Below are 18228 nucleotides of genomic sequence, written 5' to 3'. Positions count from 1 at the left end.
CATATGTCCCTGGCCAGAGAAACAATGCATTATGTTTATTTTACATGTTCTGTACAATGTGTGGAGCAACATTTTCAAAACAATGCATGCACTAACTGCTCCTAGCCATCAGTGATGAAGCTTTCTGAGGCTTTTCTCCTCCTGGCTGTGTGCTGCTTCTATGATGAGCAACAGTTTCATCAGGACACCTTTCACATCATCTGAGGCCACTTCAGAGACAAGGATGTCAGGTAATAGAAGTTTTAATATATATATATATATATATATATATATATATATAAAATTGTGTTTAATTTTACTAAAGCAGATGTTTGACTGCAGAAAAAAAACCTCTACATAAAGTATACAATGTATTTTTACAATTCAGGAAGACCTGATTAGATGGCCTTGAAACGTCTGGCTGTGGTACCTGTAACTTTGTAACATTATAAACTACGCAATGTGCCTAAGGAGTAAAACAACAATATCAGGAAAGCACATTCTCGCCCAAAAGGGCAAAATGTAGCAAACACTTACATTGACCAGCCATGTGTTATATTTACACCATTCTTGAAGCACTCTGTATTGCCAATTAACACAAAAAGATGGTTCTTTAAAAGGTTCTTTACTTAAAAATAAAGGTCCTTTATTGGCATTGATGGTTCCGGTAAGAATCTTTAGCATGTATTCCACAAAAGGTTCTTTATAATGGAAAAAGGTTCTTTAGATCATTAAGATAATTTTCACATTAACTTTCTTACTGAAAGGTTCTTGTGGAAGCAAAAATGGTTCCACAAAGTAAATAAATGAAAAAAAAAAAATCAATAAATATCGGTCTGTAAATGCAAGATACACAATCAAATATAGTCAGTCAAGTGACCATTATTTATATAGCGCTTTTTATAATGCAGATTAGTGTGTCAAAATATACTATATTTAGTTGGACTTCAGCACAATTAAATTGCATTAAGGACAAATTTAGTTGCTCCAATTTAGCAGACAATTCTAGGGTATTTTTATTAAGTACATAAATATGTAAATGTATTTGGTGTATACTTAGCATAAAATAAATTTATTTCAAATACATTTAAGTACATTTATTTTTCACTAGGGTAGAGCTTTCAAAGCATGCTTCTTTATGGAACCTCATAAATATGCTTCTATTTGTGACCCCGGACCACAAAACCAGTCTTAAGTGTCAATTTTTTGAAATTGAGATTTATACATCATCTGAAAGCTAATAAATAATCTTTCCATTGGTGTATGGTTTGTTATGACTGGACAATATTTGGCTGAAATACAACTATTTGAAAATCTGGAATCTGAGGGTGCAAAAAAAATCTAAATATTGAGAAAATCACCTTTAAAGTTGTCCAAATGAAGTTCTTAGCAATGCATATTACTAATCAAACATTAAGTTTTGATATATTTACGGTAGGAAATTCACATAATATCTTCATGAAACATGATCTTTACTTAATATCCTAATGATTTGTGGCATAAAAGAAAAATGTATAATTTTGACCCATACAATGTATTTTTGGCTATTGCTACAAATATACCTGTGCTGCTTATGACTGCTTTTGTGGTCCAGGCTCACATTTGGCACCGAAAAGGCTTGCTATTGTTACAAGCTGAAGAACCCTAATCTGGTACCCTAAGTGTTTCTATGGGTTATGAAACCAGTCGATGTCGACGGTGGGAAGAGCGTTCAGATTAAAGCCACACCACTGTCCAGCATGAGAGAGGACGCCAGGATTAAACCCTGATGCCTGCAAGCATGACACATCAAACTGTAATCTCTCTATCAGCGCCGCTTCAGTGTAAAATGCCTGGAGAACAGGTCTGTATTATTCACACTAACTGATTAAAACTCCAACCCAAAGAGACACTTTTCACTGAAATACCACTCAAAAAACTGACACTCAGACATTTTCCAGAACTAACAGCGATGTTCAGAAATCAGATTATTTACAGAGCATTCCAGACACTGTTCATAAACTGCAGGAGACTTTCAGGGAATGATGAATTCTGCACTCTGTGGGTCTCATCACAGATTTGAGATAAACTCATGTTTACACACTGCTTGATGAAAACCGATGTGTGATATGCAATGATGTGATCTTGCTCTTCATCATCCTCACACACACACACACACACACACACTCACTGTTCACTCACACACAGACTGGTAAACAATGCTGCGAGAAATAAAATCCAAAACAACACAACAGAATTTATGGGTTCACAGGAATGAGCGCCCAAATTCCTCACCCAAGGTTGGACGGGACGCCAGCGCAGGGTTCAGAGAGGCCAGAAAGTGCTGGAGGGGCAACACGTAATCGCATGATTTGCATTGTTTTGCATTTGATATGAACAGAGCTCGTGGATCCTTTTAACCTCCAATGGCCTCAACAAAGCCTGTTTCAGTGCAAATGTGTGTTTAATTTGAGCAAACTGTTGTTTGGGTTCAAGAAAATTGATTGGTTTTTAGGATAAGAGATCGCAGACCGAAACTGGACCAATCAGCTGAGAATAAAGTGAAATATATCTTTCGCAATACAGCCACAGTCATGAACAGTGATTCGCTACTGAGTTGCAAGGGGCGGGACATTTTCATTCTACAGAGCATCTGATTGCAAAAATAATGTGCATAATGAGTCATTAAGTCAATTTTAAATATTTTATTTTAAAGTCTTTTTATACTCAGACTAGGGATGCAGCGATTAACTGGTTTTACGATTAACCGCGCTTTAAAACGTCACGGTTAATTAATCGTAAAGGCTCCGCTACACCGAGTGTTTCTGTTGCACGGAATGGAACGGTTGAAACTTGCGCAAAACGAAAACAAAGTTACACTAGCGGTGCACCATCTTAAAATGCCGTGCTTATCAGAGACACGGAGGCTACTAGATTAACTATGACAGAGGAACCAAACAGCGATCCTTTATTTCCACCAGAGAAATGACTGAAGTCGATAGTGTGGGACCATTTCGGTTACACCAAGAATGACCAGGGCGTCATTTAAATAGTGCCGTAAAAATCGCTGTTAAAGAGCGAATACATAAGGGATAATGCACGGCTAGCCAACCTGTTCTCGCTGTGCAATAAACAATTTTAATGCACGACGTGAAGGCAAGGACCACCTGACGCGAAGTTAGCTCTAACATTCTGCTGCTTCAGAGATTAAATGGTGCGGTGAGAGAGAGAGAGAGAGAGCGTGTGTGAATTAGCTTACCTGCATCTGCGCGTCACTTTAAGCTATGAAGATTTGAGTTTAGTTATTTAAACAGTCATTTTACCCCCTCTTTGCTGATTAATATAATGAAGCGATCCAGTATCTAAGCTATTTTATTAATGCAAGTCGCTGGGCAGCGTTGACAACAAGTTTCTGTCCTAAATGTTTGTGTGGGCAGCTCGATCTCACAAACCAAAATAATAGACATGATTTTTTCAGGCCATATGTAAAATCAGATGAATAAAGATTATTAAAATGAATAAGTATGGATGACAGTTAATTACAATAACAGTTTAGTTTATTCCCCTCATTAGTAAAAGTGCCCTCTGTGGGATAAAGTTAATATTAGTCATCCCTGTTATAGTATTATTCATAAGTCAATTTATTTTTCACCATCTTTCCAAGTTCTGTACCTCAGGTCCAAAAGAAATGTAGAACGAATATACAAAATGAAAACACCAAATACATTTGTGATCTATTTCGTTATTTTCAAAAGGGAAATACTGACATGGATGTTCACAGAGCAGAGGTCACGTTTTTTAATTCCAGTAGGAGAGATGTACTTTTTTGTGTGCTGTATTATTGGTTACGGTGTTATTTCTGTTGTTTCAAAAGGCAGCAATCAATAACACTTTAATATCTAAAGAGTGTTTATGTGATTTTATTTTGTGAAATGAATACATGCATAATAATCGTAATAATCGCGTAACCGTGATTATTCCTCAGACTATAATCGCACCAACAAAATCTATTGCATCCTTAACTCAGACGCAAATTGTATGAAAAGTACACTGTAGTTAAAAGTTTTCAAAAAAGTTAGAAAAATTAATTCATTTAGCTATTTTTTTCCTCCAATCAATTACCATATCAAATCACAATTTACCGTATTGACCCGAATATAAGACGACCCTGATTATAAGACAACCCCCTTTTCCAGATGTACCTTTCGGAAAAAGGCTTTTTGAAAACCAAATCTTGTTTTTTTTTCTTCTCTCTGTAAATCACATTTTTTCTTAAATTATTTTCATATTGCATATTTTTCCTATTTTAATTTTTGTTTTGAAAGTATGGTAAATACTGGTAAAATGTACCAACAATGACATTGAAAAATATACACTTTTCGATATAGGCTACCATATAAATAACAGGTAGCCCATCTGAATTATATAAAATTTAGGCTATCCATCTCATACTAGCCTACCAAACTTGTAACTTGTAAAATCACTTACAGAGGAAGTTTGGTGCCATCAGGCTAACATGACAGTCACGACTTATGCCACTGTAAGCTTTTCTTTTTCTTTTGTTTTCACTCGCGATCTTTACAACACACATTACATTACATATTTCATGGCACACTCGTTTTATACGTTTTTGGCGCCAGCTATTGTTGTGGGTGTATTACTGACATGTCAAAGTCCAGACCCTGAATATAAGACGACTGTGTTTTTTCAGATGCATTTCCAAGAAAAAAAACATCGTCTTATATTCGGGTCAATCCGGTAATTTAATTTATTAAATTAGGACAGAAAACATTCTAGTCTCCATTGGCTTTAAAGTAAAAAATAGAGGAGTATAAAAGTATTTTACAGTAAGATTTCTTAAATATTGTAAAATTTATAGTTACCATCCCACCTAATTGATTATAAAACTTTATTACTATAAATATTTTAAAGGACAACTTATGATCAGAGTCAATCATTCATTTAGATAGATAGATAGATAGATAGATAGATAGATAGATAGATAGATAGATAGATAGATAGATAGATAGATAGATAGATAGATAGATAGATAGATAGATAGATAGATAGATAGATAGATAGATAAACACAATGCAGCATAATATATTTTTTAATGTATTAAATTAAAGGAAAATAACCTAGTCTCCATTGGTTTCACAGTAAAATTCTAGAAAGACGACGAAAATACAAAATTACTGTTGAATCTTAGAAATATTTAGCATTTTACACAACCTATAAAACATTAACCTGCACTATTACGAGATGTGTGGCCCAAAGTAACCTGAACAAACAGCTGCCAAAGCCAATAATACATAATTAAGATAATAATGATTCCAGACCCTTAATAACCATGCATCATCTTATTTGTCATCTTCAGTAAACAAGCTCACGTGATGTTTTGCTGGACCACTATCTCATAAATTTGGTTGATATTCACAATTATACAGTATATATTACCCTAATAAAACAGATGAAGTTCAGCATCATGTTAAAAGCAGTCTGATCCGCAGCAGCAGAGCTTTCTCCTCTCAGCAGGAGGCTGGTGTGCAGAATAGCAGGTAGTGTTAGTGGACTGGCAGTAAACATTTACTGCAAAGCTCTTTTGTAAGGCAATTATGCTGCTTTCAAATTCCCTGATGTAATACTCTCTCGAACTGCTAGCCGCATGCAGTCAAACTCTGAAACACAAGGGCATGCAAACTTACACAACTGACAGTAAATTAAAAAAATAAATAAAAATAAATAATATTTAAAAATAAAATTTGAATATTAACATTATTAATATAATAAATGAATATTAATATTTTATAATATTTTTATGTGTACATTAAAAAAATAATGCTATTTTAATTTCTTAAATTATATTTTCATTTAAATTAGTTTAACTTAATTTATATATTGTTTTTAATATATATATATATATATATATATATATATATATATATATATTTTTTTTAATATATATATATATATATATATATATATATATATATATATATATATATATATATATATTATATATATATATATATATATATATATATATATATATATATATATATATATATATATATATATATATATATATATATATATATATATATATATAAAATTCAATTATTATTATTATCATTCAGACCTCCAAAGAGAATGAAGTACATTTTTTAAATATCATAGTGGCCTAAATATTAACTTTTTTCCATTTTTCGAGTTTACAGTACAAGGTAATTCAGTTATGATCTGACATCCATCGCAAAGTAAACTTTTGTACAAACTCATTTGTCTTTGTGAAGAGATGTTTCATCAGTCACTACAACAGAACGTGATCTGAAGCAGTGTGACTTTGAAGATGGACGAACTTGAGTCAAGTGTGAAAACGGTTGATGATCAGTCTTATAAACAATCATATTCGAATGTCAAACAACTACTAAATCAGCTGCTGGTGAATTAAATGTTTAACATTTTCATGCAACAGGTTCTAGAGTAACATCTGATGTGTACTTGAGCACTACAAATTATAATTAAATACCTGTTTTTTAAAATATCTCCCGAGTTCATTAGTCAAAGCTTTAGAAAATAAAGTAATACATTAATTTTTTTCTTCTTGTTTACATAAAGTATTTTACACAGCCACATTTGTTTACTCATACTACACCGTAAGAAGTCCTTTACTAATGCTTATTGAAAAAAAGTTAAATTTTAGCTCTGATTATACAGTCACAAACTTGAGTTCAACTTGAAAAACTATGACTAAGAAGAGAGATTAGCCCATGCTGTATAAATAAATGTATTCAAAAGGAAACTCAAAAAAACTCAAGTGAACCCATCTTGCTTTGGACCAAAGTTCAGCAATAAACATTCTCCAGACTGAATTGATTTGGTGCATGACGACTAAACCGTTCTGAAGCCTGTGATCACCACAAAAGGTTTACGTTTGTTTAAGATCCTCCCAAAAGCGTTCACCACCATGAAGGAGACGGAGCGCTTTCGTATAATTTACTTCGCAGAGTTTATACGAGCCGTGATTCCATTGTTCCGTCACACGTTCTGGATTCCTTATGATCGGGGGGGAATCTATAGCAGCGCGATTAACGACTCGCAAACCAGCTCCAGAGAAAATGATTCGACGACAGAGAATTAACAAGGATGTTGATATTTCTGGCACGAGGATCAGTGGAGAAGCACACAAAGCGAAGTGGCCCAATTAGCGGGTGTTTAGCTGGAGGTGGGGCTCTGAAAGGGGGGCCGGTCCCCGGAGGGCCCGTCGTCATGGGTACTAGCGTGTCACCGAGGGCCCTTTCTCTTTCACGCTTTCATTCTCCATTCTGTTCTCCCTCTCAATCACCACGACAATTAGACACAAAAACACAAGTCTCCCTCCCTCTCCTTCTCCAAGGCCAAACTCTCGATTTCAGTCCCCGGAGGGAAGGCTGAACTAAGCAGAAAGTGTGTTTTTTATGAACACTGAGCTGAAGTGGAAAGAAAACTTTGAATGTTCTTTTCATTGTTTGTTTTCTTACCCTCACAGTTTTTCCCCTCCTCTAAGTTGATCTGTTCTTTTTGTCTAGAATTACATAATGGTGCCATCCATCCCCATTAAGAGCTGTTGCTTCCTAAAGCCACCGTCGGTTGGAACAGAACGGGGACGATGTTTTCTGAGCTTCTATACATGCTGTATTGTTGTGACATATGCATGTGGAATAAATGTCTTTAGATTGGATGTCAAAAGAGCTGGAAGTGCAAGGCCAAATTTAGTAGCCCGTGTCAATAGCCCATCTGGAATGAGGACATTAGAAAGCGTTCAGACCACTGTTGACAGCTATTACTTAAGGGAAAGTAACTTAAACTTGCTCGAGGTCGTTAAATGTCGCTAATTAGCATATTCATGTCATCACAGAGTTTAATTTGCATACTGCTTAGTGTCAGTCCCCTATTGTATTTCTGTACTCAAAAACCGTATTTTAAGTTGAATTCTCAATAAAACTTCCCCAGCTCAATTTTTCGATTTTTCTTTTCTTCTGTAGAAAGACCAACATAGATAGCAATGAAAGCCAAAATATTAAATGTCATAGAAGTATATTTACTGAGTAATCCACTATTTTGTAGAGGGGGGGGTCAAAATGACACTTTCCACCTGAGATTTAGAGCCAATTTCAAGTTTACTCATGGAGCCGCATTAAGACAACAATTGAGGGCATTTAAAATTAAGATAGCAAAAGGAAAGTTTGTTAAAGTGCCCCTATTATGGATTTTTGAAAATGAGCTTTCATGCAATGTGTAACACAGCTCGAAGTGAATGAAAACATCCTGCAAAGTTTTAAATCTGAAAGTGCACACTGTGTAAAGTTATTGTCTCTCAAAAGAAAGAGTCGACTCTGAATCATGGAAACGAGTCGGTTTTAAAACGAATCCCAAGCCGTTTCATGTTGACATCAACATGAAACGCAAACCTTGGTCTGAATGAAAATGCAAATTCATTCTTTGCCACTAGGTGCCACTTTTGGAGCGGTTTCCCTGGTAACGCTGTACACAAAGCAGCACTGCACTCACAAACGCTGCTTTATCAGGCATTACAGGCGAGATGAGATGAAAATGAGACGAATTGGACCAATCACTGCAGATTAGTGTCACGGAAGGGTTTGGAAAAATGAATCATTGAGCAAATCGTTTGGGAGTCATGAGCAAGTAAGGTAAAAATAAATGCATATTATAAGACAATGAAAGTGTTTTTTGACCTCGCATGCATGTCAACCTGTTGTTGGGGACTCCCAAAACCAAAATATGAATCTTTCATTACCCATAATAGGGGCACTTTAAGAACCAGAATCTAAAAGGATATTAAGATATCTTTAATACCTTTTGAGTTACAGGTATGCAAACTTGAGGCAAAATGCACAAGAAGTGCTTTTTGCCATTTTTTATATATCTATCTATATCTATCTATATATCTATATATCTATCTATCTCTCTATCTCTCTCTATATATATATATATATATATGACTGTGCTGTGATTTCGGCCTCATTTACATGTAAAATGATCACTCAGAGAGAAAGTTAGAAGTGACAGAATGTCTTTATTTTACAGCGCTCATATCCGTGTCAGGAAAGTAAGTATTGTGGGCCAGTACCATCGAAGTAGTTTGTCCAAAACGTCACTGGACAATATACTTAAAAAAAAAAAATTAACGTCACTAAAGGAGTCTGAAACGCCACTAAACTGAGCAACAAAGTTGCTAACTTGGCAATAAATTGCTCAGAGAGAGCACAGGTATATTTCATTTTCTGTCTCTTTTATGCACAGCTGAGCATAAAAAAAAATTGTGCTGACAATCGATTAAAAAAAATAATTAATTGCACATTTTTCTGTAATTAATCATGATTAATCGCATACTGATATAATATGTAGTCATAATTTCACACTGAATCTCCAAATTAATGTAGAAACAATATAAAGACAGTATATTTAAATAAGTGTTTAATGGCATCTTTAATGAAGGCCAGTATCATTGATATCAATACTGCTACTGATGTCTCTATTAAATTTTAGCCAGTGATTACAGTCATTCAACGTTACAGTATTATTTAAAGCCATTATTATTTATTCATTTTTTTAATAGGCTTTGAAAAAATGGAGCAACAATTTAATTTAAGTGAACTTTAAATAATCTTCACATAAATTGAATATAGATTAATCTTTATTCAAGTGAGCAGGGCAGTGAGTAAATCTCTTTTTCTTTAGTTCTTTGATTTACATCATTGTTTGAATTTACATATACCCTCATAATGCGATTATAATGGGACTTTGGCAATATTGCAATTAAACTTCATCTCACGTAAACGCAATACTTTGATCTAAATAATGCAATTAAGCTCATTAAAATATTTAATCACACAAAACAGACATGTAAACACTACGAAAGCAAGAGCAGCCTCAGTTGAGGCTGTAAAAAACAGGACTTGGTGAAGCAGATTTGCCAAATGCTGCAATGCGTATTTGTGTAAAGGTTTTTATTTATGTCAGTTCATCATCTGTGTTGTGGAGTATGCGAATAATGACGGTAAGAAAAACCACACTTCTTAGCGAATAATCAGAATATTGAAAATTGCATGTAAACTGAAGTGAGTTTGGCTGGTGTCACTTAAACATCTTACAGCGATTAAGTCCTTACTCTAATTATTGGAAATAATCGCATTATTGGTGCACATGTAAACACAGTCAGTGACAGGCTGCAGCAGGTTTCACTTTAAAAGTAGCGCTGTCTCTTTAAAACCTGATGCATCCGACACACATCCGATTTTCTTTGAACTCTTAATGGTCATTTAGGACTTTTTAACTCATTTAAGACTGTGTACGAGGTCACTCACCAAAAACATGCATTTTGACAATTGTGTGAGAAATGAGTGAAAAAGCCTCTGGAAATTTTATAAACCCTAGCCTATATCAAATAGGTACAAATAGGGAATTAGCCTATATTTATAAAAAAAATAAATAAATTAAAAAAAAAAAAAAAAAAAAAACAGTAGGCCTAAATGATATTACATACCACAAAATCTGCCACTGAAGCACAACTACAAGAGAGGAACCTGAATGAAACCTGATGTTTTCCTTTTGTAACTTGTTTCTAAGAGTTAGTTTGAGCCGTGGAATATGATTGACCAAGCATTTTGTGTCTTAAAATGTAAGTTACTTAATATTAAGTAATCATTCTGAGCTGTACTGTTACAGTTGAAGCTGTGGTCATGTGGAAAAGTCCAGAATACCCACAGAGAAAAAAAAAAAAAAAAAAAAGCTGCACAGAAATAAACCACTTAAAACCAAATTAAATTAATTTATATGCATTTTAATGCCTAATCAAAATTGATAACTCTAAATCTTTTTAATATCAATTATCTAAGTCTATTAGCTCTGTGTGAACCCTGCAGTTTCACTCCCAACAGCAGCAGATGACAGTGAAAAATGTCTAAAGCTGCGGGGAGCAGCAAGCCTGCCGGTCAAACACGCTGAATAGTCTGCGTTTCAGGAGTAAAAGTAATGCTCTACTGTGCTTTATGGACTTGGTTAGCCAGTTGGCTCGCCACAATGCAAATCCGTGCTTGAAACAAAAAACACCCTGGAGCCTTACAGAAGGAAGCCCTCATGTCTTGCATCTGACGCTGCATCACTAGCCTGAGCGTTCAATCACACGTGTATTTACTCTACACAGACCCTAAAGGCAGACTGCAAGCTGGCATCTGTGAGCCGCTTCTCCTAGACAGCAGTGAGATTAAATGGAGACTTCTGAACTCGTCTTCTGAGACAAAAAGAACTGCCTTTTCAGATGATATCTCATCGATGTCTGAAACAGCTAAATTGAGTTTTAGAAGAAACATCTGAGACAAAGGGGTAGTTCACCCAAAACAGAAAATTTGCTAAAAATGTCTTCACCCTCAGGCCATCCAAGATGTAGATGAGTGTGTTTCTTCATCAGATTTGGAGAAATGCAGCACTTGCTCAGCAATGGATGCTCTGCAGTGAATGGGTGCCGTCAGAATGAGAGTCCAAACAGCTGATAAAAACATCACAGTAATCCACACCACTCCAGTCCATCAGTTAACATCTGGAGAAGACAAAAGCTGAAACTAATCCAGCATTGAGATGTTTTTAACTGAATCAGGAGAGAAATCTGCACAGATCAAGCAGTGTTTACAAGCCAAAACAGCTCTAAACAAATATGTAGCTGGATTTTGATGAGAGACAACAGCACTTTTTCACTGAAGGAAGCGTTATTATGGATTATGGACTCGTATTTTAGTTAAAAACATCTCAATGCTGGATTTGTTTCAGCTTTTGTCTTCTCCAGATGTTAACTGATGGACTGGAGTGGTGTGGATCATTGTGATGTTTTTATCAGCTGTTTGGACTCTCATTCTGACGGCACCCATTCACTGCAGAGCATCCATTGGTGAGACACTGATGCAGAGACACATTTCTACAAATCTGATGAAGAAACAAACCCATCTACATCTCGGATGACCTGAGAGTGAGCACATTTTCAACAAATTTTCATTTTTAGATGAACTTTTTTAAACCATTAACTACAAGCTGAATGTCAAACAAACTCTTTTGTGGAAAGAAACAATTCTCTGTTTTCACTAAAACATTCAAGTGTAGGTGGTTGTACTAGTTACATCACGTTGAAGGTTTTCTTGGCTCACCGGCCTTCATCTATCTGGACCTTTATTTAGACTCTACCTGCTTCATGTTATGTTTGTGCAATCTAGTCCCTCATTGGTTATATAAGCCACCCAACGCTAGGAGAAAAAAAAAATGCATGAAAATAAAAAGAAGCAAAGATTATGGAGATCTCACTTTTTAATTTGTTCCTGAAGGAACCATTTCTCAGCAGAATACTGTCTGATTACATTACATGCGAGTTGGAAATACCCTTTAAAAGACTGTAAACAACATGATGTCTCTCCGATAGTTTGAAGCTCACCTGACATCCTAGAAGCAGATCGAGCTGGCTGACAAACACAAACCCCTGCAGTCCAAAGCCTAATCCTATTAAAGCGGAACTAGGTATTACTGAGATCTAAAACCAACCCGCCCTCACAAAGCCGCTAACAAATGAAGACTAACGTTAAGAAACACCTCCAAAGCCTTCTGGACAAAAGGTTAAAACCAAAGATTTAGAATAAAATACAGTTGGAGCACTGGCTGTGGGATAAACAGCTGCATGTGCATTAGATAAGAAATACTGAGATTTGCTGCACTGCAAGTTTTAGCAGTTCGTACATTTTCATCATTACCACTCAAGCGAATGATGAAATATTGAACAGTGATCTGCATTCAAGGGACAAAATGTCTGAGAAAGTATATCAGAATGAATTCAAAAGACATTCACACACACACATACAAATTATAAATATATTAGTGCTGTCAAACGATTAATCGCATCCAAAATAAAAGTTTTTGTTCATGTAATATATGTGTACATATATATACACACATATGCAGTATATTTTGAAAATATTTACGTTTATATAATTTAGAATATATATTTATATATTAAATATATATGACATTTTTCTTAAATATATACATGCATCTGTGTGTATTTATATATACACATAATAAATATACACAGTACACACACATATTATGTAAACAAACTTATTTTGGATGCGATTAATCGTGATCAATTGTTTGAAAGCACTAATATATATATATATATATATATATATATATGTATGAAATCTGTCTAAACTGGTCAAATTAAATGCAATAATTTAATCTTTATTTGGTCAAACTTCAAAACGTCTTTGCAAGTATATTTGTGTAAATGTGTGCGATTGATTGCCACTGAGGTTCACATCTGCATGCTGCTTCAGCTGATATATAAACACTGAGATATTACTGTAAGATTACAGAGGATTAAAGAGTATGATTACGATGTGACCGATGCAGATGAAAAAACTTATCACTGATATATCTGCAAACACAGGAGAGCGTAAAAAGACACTTGACTCCATACAGCTGAGGAGAGACCGTTTTGGTGAGATGTTTAAATGGTGTTAATATGTGCTGTGATCTACCGATGCCACGTGCTTATTCATTTTCTAACACACTGAGATACAGAAAATTCAGATTTACAAACTTGTTGCTTCTGCGTGACCTCCTGCTCCAGTGGTTTTAGTAATAGAGCACTGCTGCCATCTTCTGGCTGTGTTTGGAACACTAGAAAGAGTCAGTAAAAATAAGGCCCAATGCACTAATGTACATTAATGTTAATATGAAGGAATTCTTTGTATTGGTTTTTCACAAGTGCTTTACTCGTACTTAAAATTACACATCACATTTGTTTTTTAGGGTCTGTGACTCAATGAATAATGTCCTGGTAGAAAAATACATTTTCAGATTGTTTTTTTTTCACTTACAGTTTTTATTGCATTTGAAATTATGCAGTAATAAATATTTTAAATAGTATGATGCTACATTGCATTGTTTGGTTGCATGTTTAGCCCTTGAGTTGGGCTGAAAATCCTTGATTTAATCAATAATGACTGGCCTTTTAAAAACTGCTTGCATCTCTCATTCTGCTATATTATGACCAAAGATTACATTCAATCTTTTAGTCAACTTGTTTTCTTTCAGTTAGCACAGGTTTTGTATTTATTTTGGTAGCAAGCCCTTATTGATCTGATCTTATGCACCTCAGTTTTGAGTGAAACAACGCATTATTTGTGGATAACACTCTCAAATGTAATAATAATTTACTCAAATATGAAAGTGAAGTGCATGAGCTCAGATCAGTGAGGTCACAATACAAAAACATAAAAGTAACAACAATAATATTGATAAAAATCATGTAGAATCTTTCAATTTAATCAATAATAAAAATTCTAAAATTCTTCTGAGAGAGACCTTTTTAAAAAGGGTTTAATTAGTATATTTTCTGAGTAAAAACGTTGTCTAATATCATTTAAAATTGGACAATAATTCTAATAAAATATGTTTTACACAAGTCACAAACTGGTTTCTCTTCCCCTTTCAATAAATATGTGTCTTGAATATCTAATTCGACATCTTGTGTATGCAACCTGGTTCCGAAAATAAATACAAAACCTGTGAAAAAAAAAAAAAAAGACTGAAGACAATATTTGGTAGTAATATAGCAATATGAGAAATTTATAAGCTTTTTCCCAGACTGGGAACAACTCAAGCATAAATAGGTGGGGAAAAATCCCCCAAAAAAGTACAAAAATCATCAACTCATCTCATTATTAAAACTTAAACTGGTGTAAAAATGTCTCAACATTTGGGAGTCCAATCCAAAAATGAGTTAAGAAGGACATGTCAAAAACTAAACACCGCATGAGAAGTAAAACAATGTGCTATTTCAAATACAGCCATACAAGACACTGGTTAGTAGATTTTAGCATTTCTTTGACCACTCAGCGGACACTCAGTATTGAAATACTGCCAGGTCTCATTCAAAGTAAGTGAAGCTCACAGGACTAAGAAATATGAAGCTTTTCAAAATATTTCAAAGAGTACACATGGAAAATATTAGCCAAACTATCAGACCGATTCATATTTGAAAACACTCCAAACCCTGCGTAGAAACACAACCCATATTAGCCTATAAAACACTGCCCTAATGACCAGTATCAGTTACAAACAGCGCAAGTCATTACTTTCATTATAAGCCCACAGCACTGGCGCAGTCGTGATGGTTTGACCTCGGTGGAGACATTTAGAAAAATGAGCTATTTTAATGATGTTCAGCATCTTCTGAGAGCATTAGTTCAAGAAAATCCTCACGATTAATAATCTTATGTGTACTAAAATAATGAGAGCAAACACTTCCCGTCAGGATTGCATAAAAGTGGCCAAGCAGAGCTACGGTACGCAATAAACAAAATGTATATTAACAGTCAAATGTTCATTTGTGCCTCTACAATGGATCAGATTAAACACTGTCATTGTCACATATTCACCACATTTCTGGCAGCAATATACCCATAAATCACACAATATACGCCCATTCAACCCCAATGAGGAGCGAAATCAAGAACAAAATAAAAACAGTGCAAGTGCTAGCAAACTACCAGCAGATGGAGACAAACAGACAGGTGAAGGATCATGACTGCACCACTGAAAGAGACCAGCAGAGACCACCAGAGACCAGCAGAAGTCAATCAGGTTGATCTGCTGCCCTACACTTGAACTTTAAGGCTTCTGCTCTCTCATCCAATCAGTTGCCCCGGTGAGACAGAAGGAAGCGGTTTCTCCGATTACACCAATCAAAGCACTGATGCACTTTCTGCCAGCCAATCAGTGGGCTGTATTCACTGTACAGATCAACAGACTGCTGAAGATGTAGATGTGCTTTCTGTATCAGTCCAGAAGTCCTTCTTCCAATTCCAGGGCAACCGTCCAGAATGAAAGTGGCCATTAAAGTTTCTGTATTTACTTATTTAAGTGGCAATGGCATTGCTTTTTGCATTGCTCACTGGCTTACAGAGAGACAAAAGTATCTTTTTTTAACTTTCTTGAGGTACTAATATATAAACATTAGTTTCTGAGAATCAAAGTAGCTACATAAAATGATCTTGTAAAATAAACCTTTATGCCTGACCCATAGAACTGATCTCAAATCCACTCAAATGCTCTTCTTGAGAACAAAAAGTATCATAATAAAATGCTTTCCCCTTAAATTCCCTGTTTTAAGGAACAATAAAAAAAAAAAAAAATCCTGACTCAACTTAATAATAGTCATCATCATTAAAAAAAAAAAAATTGCATTTCTATCAAATAAAATATATACATTTCTTTAGACATGCTAATCAACAGCAGGAAATACACTTCATATTGCATTTTGTCATACTACATGGGGTAAGTTGTCACAATGAAAGCTGCCATTTAACAGACTTTTAGATTCATTCAATATAGGGGCAAAATTTAGAAATAATTAAGAAACACAACATTAAAAAATAACAATAATAATAACTGATTCAATCACCCAACTTAACAAGAGAAGGTCTCAGCTCTAACAATTTTTTTCTTCAAAATAATTTTAAGTGAGTGAGTGCTATTGAAAACACACGTAATTAAACAACCTTAACTTAAGGAATCAAATCTTACAGAAGACAATCATAAATCATATGCCGTGCAAACACCACAGGTGGGGGAAAATAATAATCATTTTGAGGGCAGTTTGCGCAGGTGCATCACATCAGTCCATCTGAGCCACTGAAGAATAAAGTCAAAGCGAGGCTTTCAGTGTTTATAATACTGTAGCATGTCTTTTAAGATGCAGTAATGCTCTTACCTTGAGAGCAGCGATGTTCTCCATTCTCATTTAAAGTCCAATGATAGTCCATAAATCGTCCCATAGCGACACGACACGTCCTTCAGTAAAGCTTCCCATCTCTCTCCACCAAACTTTAACTCTCCTATAGATATGAATCGATTAAAGGCACGTCTTCTTCATCCTTTCAGTAATGTTACTTATTCCTCCTGCGCGCTGTAACGGTGCGCGTCTAACGCGTAAAACACTAAAGACAATAAACATACACTTCGACAAAGAAAAACATAGTCCTAGAAGTGAAAAGTCAGCAGGAATCCATGTTGCCTGGTGATAATGATGATGATGATGAGAGAGCTCCGCCGCGTCCAAAGAGAGAAGTTCAAGCCTCTGAAAGTTCCCAAACTCAACAAGTGCGCCCTTCATTCCACAGGCGCGCACACGCGCTCAGACCAGCGCTGCTGCATCATGGGAGTTGTAGTTTGTCCCAAACATTTTAAAATAGTTTTATTTTTTTTAATATATATGCTATATACTATTAAGACTATATAATATATCATCTACTATCGGTATGTCTAATATTAATGATGCATTAACATAAATTAACCAATATTTTCAAAGTGCATTATAATATTTTGGATGCAGTTTTTTTTTTTTTTTTATGAGGCCAGATTAATTTAGAGACTACATGCAATTTGAACCTTAAAATTACTTGCACAGCATCACCGAATCATTGAATCACAGCATCACTGAAAAGATGAAAAAAATAATAAAATTAGAAAATGTAAAAAAATGTTTAAATTTTACATTTTAAAAAAAAAGTGTAAAATAAAATGTGTATATGCAGTTACAGCATATAAAACCATTACATTTGAAAACCCATATAAAACCCTATATGAAATAATACTCATAATTTTTTTTTAATGTAACATTTTATGGAACCTTTAAACTAAATAAAAAAAAAAAAAATAAAAAAAATATATATATATATATATATATATATATATATATATATATATATATATATATATATATACATACATATTCATAAATAAAGTTTGCATATGTGTTTGTTTTATACTTTGTATCATATTTGATAAATTCTTTTCTGGCTCATATAGTCTGATATAGTGAGAATATGGTGGAAAACACCTCAGCTTTATTCAGAGGCTCAAACTGAGCAAACATATGCAATTTGGTGCAGATTCTGATATTTGTATGGACAAAAAGTAGATACATAAAATGCATGTAAATCAGTCGTCACTCTATATCTCCAATAATATGTCTCAGTAAGATGAGATTGAAATGATCCAAACAAAGCAATGCAATCCAGTGATGATTGAGAGATGAAGAAATAAACGCTCCTCAGAAGATGAGAGATGAAGAAAGAAACAGTGAAAGTAAAGCTTCTGGAAACAAACGCTCCTCAAAAGATCCTGATGATCAGATTCGAGACTCACAGATTTTTCTAAAAAATA

The 18228-nt window shown here is 34.5% G+C and overlaps 1 long non-coding RNA gene across 2 annotated transcripts in view; it reads right to left on the bottom strand.

The window, feature by feature from the left end:
• LOC131550550 (uncharacterized) overlaps window positions 1–17204 on the bottom strand; it is an 80085-nt gene extending 62881 nt beyond the window's left edge. The window contains exons 1-2 of one of the 2 annotated variants that reach the window (XR_009273565.1): window positions 16775–17204; window positions 16588–16695 (exon numbers count right to left, since the gene is read on the bottom strand). This is a non-coding gene — a long non-coding RNA (uncharacterized LOC131550550). The remainder of the gene's footprint in view (window positions 1–16587; window positions 16696–16774) is intronic. The other variant, XR_009273566.1, reaches the window with a different exon arrangement.
• Window positions 17205–18228: the final 1024 nt, after the last annotated feature.

This window comes from Onychostoma macrolepis, chromosome 12 (genome assembly GCF_012432095.1).
Source record: "Onychostoma macrolepis isolate SWU-2019 chromosome 12, ASM1243209v1, whole genome shotgun sequence".
Classification (NCBI taxonomy): domain Eukaryota; kingdom Metazoa; phylum Chordata; class Actinopteri; order Cypriniformes; family Cyprinidae; genus Onychostoma; species Onychostoma macrolepis.
This window is presented reverse-complemented; position numbering and strand designations above follow the sequence as displayed.